Source organism: Schistocerca gregaria, chromosome 4 (assembly GCF_023897955.1).
Source record: "Schistocerca gregaria isolate iqSchGreg1 chromosome 4, iqSchGreg1.2, whole genome shotgun sequence".
Taxonomy (NCBI): domain Eukaryota; kingdom Metazoa; phylum Arthropoda; class Insecta; order Orthoptera; family Acrididae; genus Schistocerca; species Schistocerca gregaria.
In genome coordinates, this window is record NC_064923.1 from 37602209 (window position 1) to 37619958 (window position 17750).

At 45.3% G+C, this 17750-nt stretch overlaps 1 protein-coding gene across 1 annotated transcript in view; it reads left to right on the top strand.

Moving 5' to 3' along the window:
- Positions 1–17750, top strand: part of LOC126266739 (odorant receptor Or2-like) — a 124609-nt gene that overhangs the window by 11108 nt on the left and 95751 nt on the right. The gene's annotated exons all lie outside the window — the stretch shown is intronic.

Here is a 17750-nt window from a genome sequence, read left to right on the forward strand (position 1 = left end):
AATAATAGGAACTAATTTTATATATTTTTTTTATTTTTTTCTTCGCCTTTTATTGAAATAGAAATAATTACTGTATATTGAGCACTATTTCGGTTTATTTGCAGTGTAAAGTTAAAACTGAAAATAAAGAAAACGTTTCTGCGTAGGGACTCGATCAAACAACCTTCGCGTGACTCTCTCCGCTGCACGGGCGCTGCCTGCAAACTACATTAGTGAATGTTTCACACCTCTCCCGACGGGTCCCAAAAATGCTATTTCTTCTAAACACTTTTCCCTGTGGAGCTTCGCATCCCGTGTGTGTACCATAAATATGGATGAAATCGGTGACTAGGAACAGGCTTGGTCTCCTTGTGAGTGCGCCTTGTGAATCGCACGTACCTCTTTTACCCAACCACAGTACGGCGGTAGTGGAGCAGAAGAAAAAACTTTCCGATTTTGCGTGCATATCAGCCTGTTACGTGGAAACTTCCAGATTTCCGGAGAAGAAAAAAATTACTGTTCTAGCATTAGTGCAAGAAAAGCCATGATAATTCCATTGTATCGTTTCAAAAATCTGGTTTGATTCAGATGTGTAGCAGGCTGATCAAATTAATTCTGAATTATTTCACTTACATTAGGTTGTCGTGAAAAATAACGCCACGAGATCAGTGAAGAACAATAAATTAGGTACTGTATCAGCCGAACCTCTAAACACCAGTAACCTGAACGACGCAGCCACTCCTCGAAAGACGTTGACGTCGGTTTGCTCAGATATGCCACTGCCACTGCTGATAAACATCATCATTATCATCATCATCATCATCATCATCATCATCATTTAAGACTGATTATGCCTTTCAGTGTTCAGTCTGGAGCATAGTCCTCCTTATAAAATTTCTCCATGATCCCCTATTCAGTGCTAACATTGGTGCCTCTTCTGATCTTAAGCCTATTACTTCAAAATCATTCTTAAGCGAATCCAGGTACCTTCTCCTTGGTCTACCCCGACTCCTCCTACCCTCTACTGCTGAACCCATGAGTCTCTTGCGTAAACCTTGCTTCTCCGATGTGTGTAACATGATCACATCATCTAAGACTGTTCGCCCTGACTGCTGCATCTGTAGAGTTCATTCCCAGTTTTTCTTTGATTTCCTCATTGTGGACACCCTCCTGTCATTGTTCCCATCTACTAGTACCTGCAATCATCCTAGCTACTTTCATATCCGTAACCTCAAACTTATTGATAAGGTAACGTGAATCCACCCAGCTTTCGCTCCCATACAACAAAGTTGGTCGAAAGATTGAACGGTGCACAGATTAGTCTTGGTACTGACTTCCTTCTTGCAGAAGAGAGTTGATCGTAGCTGAGCGCTCACTGCATTAGCGTTGCTACACCTCGCTTCCAGTTCTTTCACTATTTTGCCATCCTGTGAGAAAATGCATCCTAAGTAGTTGAAACCGTCCACCTGTTCTAACTTTTTTCCTCCTATTTGGAACTCAATCCGTTTATATCTCTTTCCCACTGACATTACTTTCGTTTTGGAGTTGCTAATCTTCATACCTTAGTCCTTACATTTCTGATCTAGCTCTGAAATATTACTTTGCAAACTTTCAAGCGGATTTGCCATCACAACTAAGTCATCTGCATATCCAAAACTGCTTATTTTGTGTTCACATGGCTTAATCTCATCCAGTCAGTCTATTGTTTTCAACATATGATCCATAAATAATATGAACAACAGTGGAGACAGGTTGCAGCCTTGTCTTACCCCTGAAACTACTCTGAACCATGAACTCAATTTACCGTCAACTATAACTGCTGGCTGACTATCTATGTAAAGACCTTTAATTGCTTGCAGAAGTTTGCCTCCTATTCTGTAATCTCGTAGAACAGACAGTAACTTCCCCCTAGGAACCCGGTCATATGCCTTTTCTAGATCTATAAAGCATAGATACAATTCCATGTTCCACTCGTAACACTTCTTCCTTATATGCCGTAAACTAAAGATCTGGTCCTGGCAACCTCATCCAATTTGTCCTCAACTAATACTCGCACTTTCCTTTCAACAATACCTGAGGAGATTTTACCCAGAACGCTGATTAAATGGATACCTCTCTAGTTGTTACAATATTTTCTGTTTCCATGTTTAAAGATTGGTGTGATTACTGCTTTCGTCCAGTCTGATGGAACCTGTCCCGACTCCCACGCCATTTCAATTATCGTGTGTAGCCATTTAAGACCTGACATTCCACTGTATGTGATGAGTTCCGATTTAATTTCATCCACCCCAGCCGCTTTATTGCAGTGCAATCCATTGACCATTTTCTCCACTTCCTCAAATGTGATCGATCATAATTCCTATCCTATTGTACATCGAAACCTGAAACATTACTGATCGTATTTTCACCTACATTAAGCAACTCTTCAAAATGTGCCCTCCGTCTGCCCAAGTTATCAACAGGATTCACCAGCAGTTTTCCTCACCTGTCCAAAACACTTGTCATTTCCTTCTTACCTCCCTTTCGAAGACTGCTAATTACACTCCAGAAAGGTTTTCCAGCAGCTTGTCCCAGAGTCTCCAACCTGCTTCCAAAGTCTTTCCAAGATTTCTTCTTGGATGCTGCAATAATCTGTTTGGCTTTGTCTCTTTCTTCAGCATAACTTTTTCCGTCTACCTGAGTTCTAGTATGTAGCCATTTTTCATACGCCTTCTTTTTCCTTTTACAGGCTGCCTTGACTGTGTCATTCCACCAAGCTGTTTGCTTCATCCTACCTTTACACACTACCGTTCCAAGACATTCTTTAGCCACTTCTAGTACTGTGTCCCTGCACCTTGTCCATTCCTTTTCCAGTGACTGTAATTGACTACATTCAACTAACTAGTACCTTTCTATTATGTACATGTGCCCGATTTCCTTAGCCTGGTGTTTCTCCACTCTTATCATCCTACATATGGACCTCACCTCCTGCACTTTCGACCTCACAATACCAATTTCACTGAAGATGAAATAGTGATCAGTGTCATCAAAGAATCCCCTGAATACACGTGTGTCCCTCACAGCCTTCCTGAATTCCTGATATGTTATTATATAGTCAATGACAGATCTGGTTCCCCTGCCTTCCAAACTATACCGGTGAATATTCTTATGTCTAAAAAAGGAGTTTGTGAATACTAAGCCCATACTGGCACAGAAATCCAAGAGTTGTTTCCCGTTCCTGCTGGCCTCCTTATCCTCTCCAAATGTACCCATAACCTTTTCATACCCTTCTGTTCGATTTACAATCCTGGCATTAAAATCACCCATGAGCAGAACACTGTTTGTCCTTTACTCTAACAACTACATCACTGAGTGCGTCATAAAAACTATCCATATCATTTTGATCTGTCCCTTCACAATGCGAATATACTGAAACAATCCTAATTTTCTTGCTAGACACTGTCAAATCTATCCACATCAGTCGTTCGTTTAAATACCTTATTGCAACTACGCTGGGTTCCATTTCTTTTCTGATGTAAGGCCCTACACCCCATTGTGCTATTCCTGCTTTGACTCCTGACAGATAGACCTTGTATTCTCCTACTTCCTCTTCTATCTCACCCCTTACCCGAATGTCACTAACAGCTAAAACGTCCAATCCCATCTTACTTGCAGCCTCTGCCAGCTCTACCTTCTTCCCAGAGTAGCCCCAATTGATATTAATAGCTCCCCATCTCGTTACCACTCGTTTGCCGAGTCGTATTTTAGGAGTCCCTGGTTTGTCAATTAGAGGTGGGACTCCGTCACCTCCAAAGGACCGAGGCATTTTGCTCTGACTGTTGCCAGCATCATATTTAAAGTACCAGGGAACCAGGTTGCTAGCCTTACTTGCCCCGGGTCCCGTTGAGTTTTACTCCTAACGGTTAAGGGACTAACCGGTGGATTTGGTAGTCTTTGCCGTCTGAGCACAAAGGTGACCACGACTCAGAATATGTCCGAGATGCCCAGCCTTATTCCAAAGTAACCGGTATCCCGACCGTCAGGACCACTTACTTGGCCACTCATATGATGCCCGTGATTCATGAACTAGGACATGACAACAGGAACAAAACTCTACTATCTAGTGAGCAAGTGGTCCCCTTTTCTCCAAAGGTCTCTTTAATTTCTTCTGTAACACCACATTTCGAAAGCTTCTACTCTCTTCTTGCCTAAACTATTTATCGTCCACGTTTCACTTCCATACATGGCAACACTCCATACAAATACTTTCAGAAAAGACTTCCTGATACTTAAATCTATATTCGATGTTAACAAATTTCTCTTCTTCAGAAACGCTTTCCCTGACATTGTCAGTCAACATTTTATTTCCTCTCTACTTCGACCATCATCAGTCATTTTGCTCCCTAAATAGCAAAAATCAGTTACTACTTTAAATGTCTTATTTCCTAATCTAATTCCCTCAGCATCACCCGGTGTAATTCGACTACATTCCGTTATCCTCGTTTTGCTTTTGTTGATGTTCATCAATCTCTTCGTCATCCTCGCTTCCCACGCCCGGGTTCCCGGGTTCGATTCCCGGCGGGGTAAGGTATTTTCTCGACCTCGTGATGACTAGGTCTTGTGTACTGTCCTTAGATTAGTTAGGTTTAAGTAGTTCTAAGTTCTAGGGAACTGATGACCATAGATGTTAAGTCCCATAGTGCTCAGAGCCACTTCTTTCTTCGTCATCTACGGAGCTAGTAGGCGTATAAACGTGTACTACTGTGGTAGGCGTGGGCTTCTTATCTATCTTGGCCACAGTTATGCGTTAACAATGCTGTTTGTAGTAGCTTACCCGCATTCCTATTTTCCTACTTATTATTAAACCTACTCCCGCATTATCCTTATTTGATTATGTATTTATAACCCTGTATTCACCTGACCAGAAGTCTTGTTCCTCCTACCACCGAACACCACTAATTCGCACTACATCTAACTTTAAACTATCCATTTCCCTTTTTAAATTTTCTAACCTACCTTGCCGATTAAGGGATCTGACATTGCACTATACGACCCGTAGAACGTCAGTTTTCTTTCTCGTGATAACGACTTCCTTCTTAGTGGTCCCCGCCCGGAGATCCGAATGGGAGACTTCCTGAATTTTTTACCCAAGAGGACGCCATCATCATTTAACCTTTCAGTAAAGCTGCATGCCCTCGGAAAAAAATTACGGCTGTAGTTTCCCCTTGCTTTCAGCCGTTCACAGTACCAGCACAGCAAGGCCGTTATTGTTAGTGTTACAAAGCCATATCAGTCAATCATCCAGACTGTTGCCCCTGCAACTTCTGAAAAGGCTGCTGCCCATCTTCAGGAACCACACGTTTGTCTGGCCTGCAACTGGTACCCCTCCGATGTGGTTGCAATTATGGTACGGATATTTGTATCACTGAGGCACGCAGATCTCCCCACCAGCGGCAAGGTCCATGGTTCACGGAGGGGGGGGGGGGAGTATTAAGTATAAAACTGCTATTAAAATGTGCAAGGGCAGCTAAACCCCTGTCTAAAAGGAAACGCAATTTTACGTACTTGATATCTAAATTGATGCATTGCCTGTTATATCGCCATTTAGTGTCATAGAGACAGTTGGTACCCAGAATAATGTGTCTGAAACAGAATCTCATCTTAATTATAGCAGTCAGACATATTTTTATGGGTAATAATTCAGAAGGCAATGAAAAGCTAAGCAAAGTTTCCATTTGTTGCAGCAATTGGAAATAAACATACTGTTATCGTTTTAAGATCGGAAATGGGTGCTGAAATGTTACTGGAAAACAGAGAGTGAGGTTCGGTGACGCTAGACTAGAATTTGGAACAGCTCCACCTTCACGGATAAAAATTACATGAATCCCAGATACGTTTGAAGTAGATGGAACGGTGCACGATGTGTGGAACAGGCAAGCGGAAAAGAGAGGCCTTCAGCAGAAAATTGAAGTTTTGATACAGCGAATCAGGCGAACACGCTATCACGAAAAGCTTTTTGAAACTTGGATCAGCAAAACCAGCGTTCACATTTCGACACTTCTCCATACTTTCAGCGAGGGTGATATCGACGTATAAACTGACTTTTGTAAGCGGTTAATCAACATGTGGAGACAACCAAAGTATCCAGAATCTAGGCTGATTCTTTGGTCGGATGAAATGACTTTCGAACATAATGGAACAACAACAGTCGGCACAATCGGTTGGCTTACGGAACTCTATGTGTAACTGAATAAAGGCGTGTTAACCTACCGGGAGTATACCACTGGTGTGGTCTTCCGTCTGGAGGGTTAATCTGGTCGTACAACTTTGAAGAGACTGTCACAGGTGACTCTCATCCTGAAACCCTGCACATGATAAACTCCTGATCTTACAGACATTTTTTAAAATGAATATTGCTATGTTCCATGGGATCGCTCGTGTCACGACATTTCTCAGTTGCACATTCCTTCGAGATACGTAGGAAGAAGGGGGAGTGCTGACGAGTACCCATCTCGATCGACGGATTTAGCTACTCTAGGCTTCTATCTCCGTGTTCTGCCTGGGACACGGCGTGCGCTGGACTGTCTGAAAGGGAGGACTGTGAGAGCTGAACGCCTCCTCGACAGCGCACTCGTCATACACGGCGCACAGTTGGCATTACGACGTGATGGGAAAGGAAATCGGCCGTACCGTCCTCAAAGGAACTGTCACGGTATTTGCCTGCAGCGATTTGGGAAATCTTGAAAAAGGTAAATCTGGATGGTCTGACGCTTATTCGAACCGTCATCCTCCCACATGAGAGTCCAGAGTGACTGGTGCGGTGCGGTGCTGTTCCATTAGGAACAACACAGTTGTCACTTCACTCTGTTGTAAATAGTTGGAGGGTCGCAAATTTCAGTATGTACTACCTTAGGTTACAACAAAAGCTTTTCATTTCTATTTACTTAAAGAGATTTATGGTTTCAAAGAGCGTATATATTATTTTGGAACACCCTATATTTCTTTCACCAACAACCCGCACTTCCTTCAACAAGGCATTAAGCCTCGACTTCAGAGAAATTATCTGCACGTATGACTGCTACATATGCTCTACTTTGACAACGCAGATAGCTACACCTACGTACATAATCCGAAAGCCGGCCTATGGTGTAAGACGGAGGGTACCCTTTACCACTACTGAACGTTTCCATTCCTATTCTAGTCGCAAACGGAGCGAGGGAAAAATGGGTGTCTATATGACTCCTTGCGAGTCCTAACTTCGCTTATCTTGTCTTTGCGATCCTTACGTAAAAAGAGCGTCGGTGGCAATAGAATCGTTTCGCGGTCAGGAGCAAATGCCGGCTCTCTGACTTTTCTGGACAGTCCCTTACGAAAAAGACGTCTTTCTACCTTCAGGGATTTTCTCGTGCTGATTGAACCACCGGTAACGAGTCTAGCAGCTCGCCTCTGGAGTGCTTCGATGTCTTCATTTAATCCGACCTGATGGGGATCCCAAACACTCGAGCAGTACTCAAGAACGCGTCGTACCAGTACTGTGTAGGCGGTCTGCTTTCCAGACGAGTTACATTTTCATAAAATTCTCGCAATAAACCAAAGTCGAATATTCGCCCTCCCACCACCGTCCTTGGACGTTCGATCCATTTCATACCGCTTTGCAATGTTAAACCAAGATATGTAATCGATTTGGGCGATTCAAACAGAACACGATTGGTTTTCCTACTCATTTGCATTAACTTACGTTTTTCTACATTTACAGCAATGCTACCTACCATTCATCCCGTCAAATTGAAACTCTCTCTAACTCATCCTGTACTAGAACCTGTATTACTGTCTTATATTTCCATTGACAGCATTTCCACTACTTAACACCTTATAAAGCGCTCACTGTCCTCCTAAAACGTAATCATTTTCAGTTGTGCATGAGCATCGCGCTGGATGTAAAGCAGTCAATACGATGAATTACCCAGGGGATTCATATCGGGAAATAACCGAAATTGACTTACGCAGCTGCAGCGTAATGAAATTGGGGAATGCCACGACTGGAGAAACTGGCATGTAGACCTCTGAAAGTAGTATTTGTGAAATAAATTGTCAAAAATTAAATAAACCACAAAAACGAAAATAACAAAGAAGATGAAATCTTAACAACAGTAACCGTTTCAAAACATCATACAATAGACGTGCCAGTCACTCATCGACGATATTTTTCGGTGTAGTGCAGCGCAACCAGCACACTGTCGCAAATTGCTGCTCAGTCTATACGTCAGGTCACTGATGTGTACACACACGAAGAGCGCTATACTGCCAGACTGTCGTGAAGCACAGCGGGCGACACCATTGTGCCTGATGAACACTCGCTGTCGAGGACAACACACTGCGTTCCATTGCTTAAGCAGTCCTCGGGCCGCTCAGATATCCACATGAGTCAGCACTAGGACACCGTGAGAAACGCTTGGATTGGGTAATATGCCTATTGTGCTTAATCTATAGTTCTCAGGAGATCGTGTGAGAAAAGGGCAAGCTGAGTTTTGCAAGAGTAATTCTTTCCAAATCCGCGCTCAAAATCTTTTCTCTCTCAAAGAAAATTTATTATATCCGTATTACAATATTTTAAAGGGTTCTGTAGCAAATCTATGTTAAGAATATTGGTCTATAATTCTGCGGGTCCATTCTCTCATCTTTCTTATAATATGGAGAAGTTACCTGAACTTTTATCCAGTCCTTTGGGGCTTTGCGCATGGCGAGAGATTCGCGGTAAATGCAATGAAAGCGAGCTAAATAAATGCCCAATACCACCGAGAACTGTCTGTCAAACGGAGTCGCCGGCCGTTGTGGCCGTGCAGTTCTAGGCGCTTCAGTCTGGAACCGCGTGACCGCTACGGTCGCAGGTTCGAATCCTGCCTCGGGAATGGGTGTCTGTGATGCCCTTAGGTTAGTTATGTTTAAGTAGTTCTAAGTTCTAGGTTCCAGGGGACTGATGACCACAGATGTTAAGTCCCATAATGCTTAGAGTCATTTGGCCCATTTTTTTCAAACGGAGTCGGGATTCCATTTGAACCTGGTGACTGAATTGTTTCCAACTCTTTCAGCTGACCCTCCACGAGACGCATCCCTTTTGCTGCGACTTCTGTACGGCCGTCTGAGCGGTGATCGAACAACGGTACGTTTCTACGATACTCCTGCGTGGACGATTCCTTACACGCGAAACCTGAAACTTCATCGTTTCTTTCGCTGTTTTCTGTTGCCGCACCAGAATGGATAGTAGCCTTCAGCCCGCTTGGTGGCCAGAATTTCCTCCGGTTGTTAGCAAGATCTTTCGCTCGGGTGTACATAAGATACGTGTGCAAGCTGACAGTTAATGTATTTCGGGAACAGCGTCGTAAATACTTGTCAGTTTCCTGCAGTGAATGCACAATATAGATACAAAGCTCATGAAATACATTTATAGTACTAAATTCTCTGTTACCATTTGGACGGACAAATCCACTGGACAATTTGTAAAATTCGTAGCTTACGTCGAGTAAGAAAATTTAAATGAAGCACTACGGTCTCGTGCTGACCTGACAATCTCTGCTTCAGCCGCCGTTATAGTCCGTGACACAAGTTTTTGTGATCTGGAATGGGTAAATAGTCCTTATCACTTACAGCCCCATCAAAACACTCTTCCTGCCTACGAGATGGCGGACTAAAGTACGGACACGCCAGGAGCCTGGACGCACGTTGCAGTTCCACACACTGAGACCAGAGTTCTGGACCCAGGTAGTACACGGACTGCGCAGCGCTAGTCACACCTCAGAGAAGTTAGCACACCCGAGCGACCAGCGATATGTTTCCCACACAGATCGGCAATGAAGAGCCCCAAAAGTATCAGCACACGCGTGCTGGAAAGATGTGCGGGACGGTGAGCGCAGAGTTCTTTCAGCCGGCCGGGGTGGCCGAGCGGTTCTAGGCGCTACTGTTTGGAACCGCGCGACCGCTTCGGTTGCAGGTTCGAATCCTGCCTCGGGCATGGATGTGTGTGATGCCCTTAGGTTAGTTAGGTTTAAGTAGTTATAAGTTCTAGGTGACTGATGATCATAGATGTTAAGTCCCACAGTGCTCAGAGCCATTTGAACCATTTCATTACGATGGTATACCCTGGGGTGAACATGCTGACCATGCGACGCGCTCCTCTCTGGCTGATGTCCGAAGTGTTTGCCGTTACAGATTAAGGACGCGCTGACGGCCCTGCAGTACGCGCTGATCCTGCCCTTCTACACGGCGCAGCTCTACTTCTACTGCTGGACGGCTGACTTCATCACGCAGCAGGTAGGCCTACCCTACGTTAAGATCATATTCTGAAACTTGTCTCTGTGGCTAAATGCCGCCAATGGGTCTGCAGTGTCATCGTCGTCAAAGGCGTGAGGCTATGAGTGCGCCAGTTGTCTGCACACAGTGTAAGCCTCACTCTGCGTGCTCGTATTCAGTTTCTGCCCCGCTGGGCTCGTACGCCAGACCAGTTCTCAGTGGTCCAACACGTGGGTTATAGCTGGGATGATAAGCTCCCAATGTTACAATGTACGAATAGGTAAAGGAATCCGAGGCCAGTAGCAAAAATTAATGAACTAAAACTCTTCAGTGCGGATTACGAGCTGATCCATTCTTTGTTTTGCATGTTGTAACAAGCATTTACCTTCCTCAATCTATGCCGCGCGGAGTGGCCGCGCGGTTTGAGGCGGCATGTCACGGACTGCGCGGCCCCTTCCGCCGGACATTCGAGTCCTCCCTCGGGCATGAGTGTCTTTGTTCTTCTTAGCATAACTTAGTTTAAGTTCGTTTAACAAGCGTGTAAGTCTAGGGACCGATGACCTCAGCAGTTTGGTCTCTTTGGAATTCACACACACACACACACACACACACACACACACACACAAACACACACATACTTAACCTATACAGTGACGTCGTACGTCGAGTAGTAACTACAAGTTTCATAAAATAGGTTACAGATTGCGAAATCCCGCTTTTAAACATCCAGTGCTGATGAACATGTCCATGAGAGAAAAGAGAGCCAAAGATGTTAGCGTGCGCTGATAGACTGAAAACTCGCACTCTAGCCAGTGACACGATTCCAATAAGCGGATTTCCCTAACACGCCGATGCTGCATTCGTGCTCACAATGATAGACGCTGGAATGTGAACTCTGCAGTGTCGAGGTAACTGGCTGTGGACGAGCGCAGCACTCGCGATGATCTGCCAAGTGCACTGCCGTCGGTAGCACAGCCAGTGCTGCACATGATGAGTTCCTCACGAGGGTCTGTACTGCACGGCGGCCCGCAATCCAGCGGTGTTCATAGCTTCTTCTGTAACTGTTTTCCCGTTACCTCTACCAAGAGTCACGATAGCCAAGCGTATGTTAAACAAATCTGGTAAATTCATCTGACGTCGCAGAGCAATTGATCGATTGGTGCCTTCTGTTATACACTGAAGAGCCAAAGAAACTGGTACACCTGCCTAATATCGTGTCGGGCCCCTGCGAGCACGCAGAAGTGCCGCAACACGATGCGGAATGGACTCGACTGATGTCTGAAGTAGTGCTGGTGGGAACTGACACCATCAATCGGAGTGTTCATAAATCCGCAAGAGGACGACAGCTGGAGATCTCTTCTGAACAGCGCGTGCAAGGCATCCCAGATATGTCCATGTCTGGGGAGTTCGGTAGCCAGCGAAAGTACACTCCTGGAAATTGAAATAAGAACACCGTGAATTCATTGTCCCAGGAAGGGGAAACTTTATTGACACATTCCTGGGGTCAGATACATCACATGATCACACTGACAGAACCACAGGAGCATAGACACAGGCAACAGAGCATGCACAATGTCGGCACTAGTACAGTGTATATCCACCTTTCGCAGCAATACAGGCTGCTATTCTCCCATGGAGACGATCGTAGAGATGCTGGATGTAGTCCTGTGGAACGGCTCGCCATGCCATTTCCACCTGGCGCCTCAGTTGGACCAGCGTTCGTGCTGGACGTGCAGACCGCGTGAGACGACGCTTCATCCAGTCCCAAACATGCTCAATGGGGGACAGATCCGGAGATCTTGCTGGCCAGGGTAGTTGACTTACACCTTCTAGAGCACGTTGGGTGGCACGGGATACATGCGGACGTGCATTGTCCTTTTGGAACAGCAAGTTCCCTTGGCACCAAGGCAGAAGCGACTCTCATCGCTGAAGACGACACGTCTCCATTCGTCCCTCCATTCACGCCTGTCGCGACACCACTGGAGGCGGGCTGCACGATGTTGGGGCCTGAGCAGAAGACGGCCTAACGGTGTGCGGGACCGTAGCCCAGCTTCATGGAGACGGTTGCGAATGGTCCTCGCCGATACCCCAGGAGCAACAGTGTCCCTAATTTGCTGGGAAGTGGCTGTGCGGTCCCCTACGGCACTGCGTAGGATCCTACGGTCTTGGCGTTTCCCACAAAACAAAACCGAAACCCCACATTAAAACACACATATAATATTCAATAAGCCTGATGTGAGTGCGCAGTCTTTCTGGAACAGTTCATGAATTGAGCTAAAATCAGGTAGTAAAGTGAATACGTTGTACCGAATTCGACAAGCGTCTTATGAAACGACTTCACAGAGACGTTTCAATTGTCCTGCTGGGCTTGCCCAAGTCCGTTGGAATGCACAATGGACATGAATGGATGTAGGTGTTCAGACAGGATGCTTACGTACGCGTCACCTGTCAGAGTCGTATCTAGACGTATCAGGGATCCCATACAATTGCACACGCCCCACACCATTACAGAGCCTCCACCAGCTTAAACAGTCCCCTGTTGACATGCAGGGTCCATGGATTCATGAGGTTGTTTTCATACCAGTACACGTCCATCCGCTCGATATAATTTGAAATGAGACTCGTCCTACCAGGCAACATGTTTCCAGTCATCAACAGTCCAAAGTCGGTGTCACGTTGAACGATTCTCTTCAGTCGTCGTCTTGCAAGATCTTTTCCGGCCTCAGCGACGTGGGAGATTTGATGTTTTACCGGATTCCTGATATTCACGGTACAGTGGTGAAATGGTCGCATGGGAAAAATCCCCACTTTATCGTTACCTCGCAAATGCTGTGCCCCATTCCTCGTGCGGCGACTATAATATACCACTTAAAACTTGGTAAGCTGCCATTGTAGCAGCAGTAACCGATCTAAAACTGCGCAAGACACTGTCTTATTTAGGCGATCGCAGCGCCGTATTCTGCCTGTTTACATATCTCTTCATTTGAATGCGTATGCGTATATCAGTTTCTTTGGCACTTCAGTGTATAAACTAGCCTCGCAAGGACGTCTACCAGAAAGCTGAAGGGCTGGACGAGAGGCTAGTTCCTCACACTCGCAGCTTTTCCAAATCCGGACTCTGTATTGGCCGTCTGCGCAAGAATTCCGACAGGCGGCAGAGAGTTCTGTGGTTTCGCAGCCTGAAGCAAAAGCTGTTTTACGACCCCGAGGTACTCACTCGTCGGTCGCTTTGCCCCAACCGTCTGAACCCGTACCGTTAGCTCGTCCTCAGTTTCGACACGAAGCTCGTGGCCCGCTTCCAGAGTCAGAAGAAGTTATTTGGAGATTTAATTAGGAAAATGAAAATGAGTCTGACCGACCACTGTAATGCCAATAAATCTTCCGTTTAATTGATCTCATATCAGCGCCTATGTACTCTGTTCCTTTCTGATCTCATTACGAACCTGATAATTATGAAAAGTGACGTGCCAGCTGGCTCGTCGATTTCCAGCCTGTCGCCCCATGCTAAGATCTCTCTCTGCGCTGCCAGGGTGGCGTTTGCGACTGAAAGAGCATGCCGACTGGAAACGTGCTCTGAAGCTGAAGTACGCGGGACGGTACTGTTGTCGTCGGCAGAGTATCTCAACTGCAGCAGATTCACTGCCCGCGAAATTCTGGCCGTGCATGGAACGAAATGGAACGTCGCCTGCAGCCATAGTCGATAGTGGCAAAAGTTTGACTAACAAGACCTTACAGACGTCGATGATGCTGATCGGGAAGCGAAGACCTCGTATCGAGTTACTTCCATCTTTTCGGCAAGCTAAAAGAACATCTATGAAGAAGGAGATCTTCCAACGCTGAGGATATCCGCAGAGAGGTACTTGAATGGCGCTGTCACCGAGTAGCGAATTTCTGTCAATGGAGAACTGAACAACTGGTGAAGCACTCAGACGGTTGTCGGCAGTGTCTTGCTGACTATGTTGAAAAATTATGTTGTGCACGTGTGTTACTGTGAGTGCAGTGCAGCATCCAGTAAGAGTTGTTTGGCCTGCAACAACAATATGTAACTTACTTTCTGAGGCCCCCTTACTCGGTAGATGAGAAAGGCTAGGCTCAGGAAACGCCTGGAATCTGCAAAACTAGTAATTAACAACGTCATCTGTGGAATGCATCAACATTATCATCGTCTCCTACTACATAAACGCCTTTCCTACATTATTGTATGCATTACTGTTGCGAGGTACTTGTCCGGTAATGCGCCTTTTAATAACTTGGGCGGTATGAATAAATGATCAAATATCAGAATCTTAGAGTATCCGACACCAGAGGTAACATCATTTAGTCATTGGCACACTGATGAATGTAATATTTTCTGAAGAACAATCTGTTAGCAAAGGTATATTCTGCAGATTGTCGTAATGTACGGTTTTAGACATAAAATACGGCGCCGGGCAATATAACCGGCCGCTTCTCAGAATTCTCAAGTCCGGCCATATGCACGGTCTGGCAACACTGCAGGAAGCGGCAGAGTGTGGCGGAAGTGCTGTCATTCTTCGCCAGCCGCTATAGATCTGTATCTGCTCGTGAACTAGGGATTGCCGGCACGGTAGCTCAGCATGTATGGTCAGAGGGCTGGCTCCTTACTGTAATAAAAACCTCAGCGAAGTATTCAACGATGGACTTGAAAGGGTGTCATGTGACGACTGCCCAGACCAAATGATGAGAACAGTAACTAACTAAAAAAGAGTGATTATGGTCGCAAAATGTAGATCTAAAATTGAAGGTATGAGACCCCTCGAGACCACATTTCTGTAAACTGTATTTCGAGTGTCTGCTGAAGTTCTGTCTAATGGAACCTCAAAATTAATTCGCTTCACTATCCGGTACGACAGTAACAGCAAAAACGTCATGGAACAATTCTGCCAAACATTTTGTGGCCGCTTCGAAATCACAACAGTTCGCGCTCTACAGTGCATCGCCCACCTTACAGCAGCCACCAGTCATCACCGGTCTCTGGCCATATGCCACCCACCGCCCAACATAACCGCTGACCAACCAGAGCAACTGGGTGCGGCGCTGTCAGTGTATTACCAACTACCATTTTTTTATTTGCAGTTCTAGGATTTATCTTGCGGTTACGTATTGCATTTTGCACGCTTGAAACTTAAAACGTTGTACAAGAGTTGTAAAATAGAGTCGTTTGTGCAAAAGTGTGTAGCAGAATGAGATTTTCACTCTGCAGCGGAGTGTGCGCTGATATGAAACTCCCTGGCAGATTAAAACTGTGTGCCAGACCGAGAATCGAACTCGGGACCTTCGCCTTTCGCGGGAAAGTGCTCTACCAACTGAGCTACCCAAGCACGACTCCACACCCCGGCCTCACAGCTTTACTTCTGCCAGTACCTCGTCTCCTACCCTCCAAACTTAACAGAAGTTCTCCTGCGAACCTTGCAGAACTAGCATCGTGAAAGAAAGGGTATTGCGGAGAGATGGCTTAGCCACAGCCTGGGGGATGTCTCTGCAATATCCTTTCTTTCAGGAGTGCTAATTTTGCAAGGTTCGCAGGAGAGCTTCTGTAAAGTTTGGAAGGTAGGAGACGAGGTACTGGCAGAAGTAAAGTTGTGAGGCCGGGGCGTGAGTCGTGCTTGGGTAGCTCAGTTGAAAGGACAAAATTGATTTTTTTGCATTTTCTCCTGGATGGACACACGAAGCTGCAACAGCATAAGAAATATGGGCAAGACTTCGCTAATTACTGTCCCGCCGGCCAGATGGGGTGTGATGGGTGAGAGATGAGATAGACGAAGAAGCCGAGATAGACATCGATCACACTTGACGGACATTTAGTTAATTTCGAGAAGACGACCCAGTCTTACACCATCGTCTGGAGAACGGGTCGATAGATGGCTCTATTGCTCTATCGAACGTCGGTTCGTGAGCAAGTGTCACCCCCGACACGAATTTCATTTCAGAAATCACTTCCGTTTTACTCGATTACTACGAACTGTGGTCTCTCTGACAGTAAATCACGAATTCAGTAACATAACAGAGGCGGTATTCCGTAAGCACACAATTTGATTACAAGCCGCTCGTGAGGTACAGTGTCAAAAGCTTTCAGCAAATCTAAAAATACGGAAACAACTTTTAATGCCTTGTTAATAGCACTCAGTTGAGTTTCCTAAGAAGGATGCTTTCTAAATCCGTGTTGACTGTGTGTCAATACACCGTTCTCTTCCAGGTAATTCATAATGTTCGAACACAATGTATGTTTCAAAATCCTACAGCATATCGACGTTAACGATATGGGCCTGTAATTTTGTGGATCAATTCCATTGCCTTTCTTCAACATTGCTGTGACCTGTACAGTTTACCAGTCTTTGGGGGAGGATCTTTCGTCAAGCGGGCAGTTGTATATGATTGTTAATTTCTGGACCGGAAGACTTGATATTATTAAGTGATTTAAATTGCTTCACAACTCTGAGGATATCGACTTCTAATTTACTCATGTTGGCAGCTCTTCTTGATGCGAATTCTGGAATATTTACTTCCTCTTCTTTGGTGAATGAATTTCGGGGGACTGCGTTTAGTAACACTGCTTTAGCAGCACTGACATCAACAGTATTGGCATTGATTCAGTCTTGCAGCGAGCATACTTTACATACGTCCAGAATCTCTTTGTATTTTCTGCGAGATTTCGAGACAAAGTTCCGTTCTTCTTTTGAACAGGTTTTGTTTTTGTTTATTTCTGCAGGATTTGGGCGTTAACGTTATTCAGTCTCACTACGACAACCCTGTGATCACTAATCCCTGCATCTGTTTTGATGATGGTTACTAGCTTAGGATTATTTGTCGCTAAGAGGTCAAGTGTGTTTTCATAATCGTGTACTATTCGAGTGGACTCATGAACTAACTGCTCGAAATAATTTTCAGAGAATGCATTTAGCATAATTTGGGATGATGTATTATGCGTACCTCCGGATTTAAACCTGTGTTTCCGCCAACATATCGAGAGTAGATTGAAATCTCCACCAGCTAAATTTGTACGAGTTGGGAAAGTGTATGAAATTAAACTAATATATATGAAGATGGTATCTGTCCTTTCGGAAATGTCAGAAAAAAACAGAACATCGGTGACCATGGAGCTCGTTAGTATGAAATTACAATGAAATGAATACCCTTAGCCGCATGCAGGCCTTGATATAAGTCAACGGTGATAGTTTAAAATGTGTGCCCCGACCGGGACTCGAAACCGGGATCTCCTGCTTACATGGCAGACTCTCTAGCCATCTGAGCCACCGAGAACACAGAGAATAGTGCGACTGCAGGGACGTATCCCTGTCACGCCTCCCGTGAGACCCACATTCCCAACTTGTTGTCCCGCACTGTATTCCTAGTGCCCCTGCCCATCAAACTCATTACTCGCGGCTTTACCGCCGATTCCCATAAGAGTTCGGGCACTGTTTGTGCATCCGCACACAAGAAGATGGTCAAATGGCCGGTGAGCCTTATATATATACACTCCTGGAAAC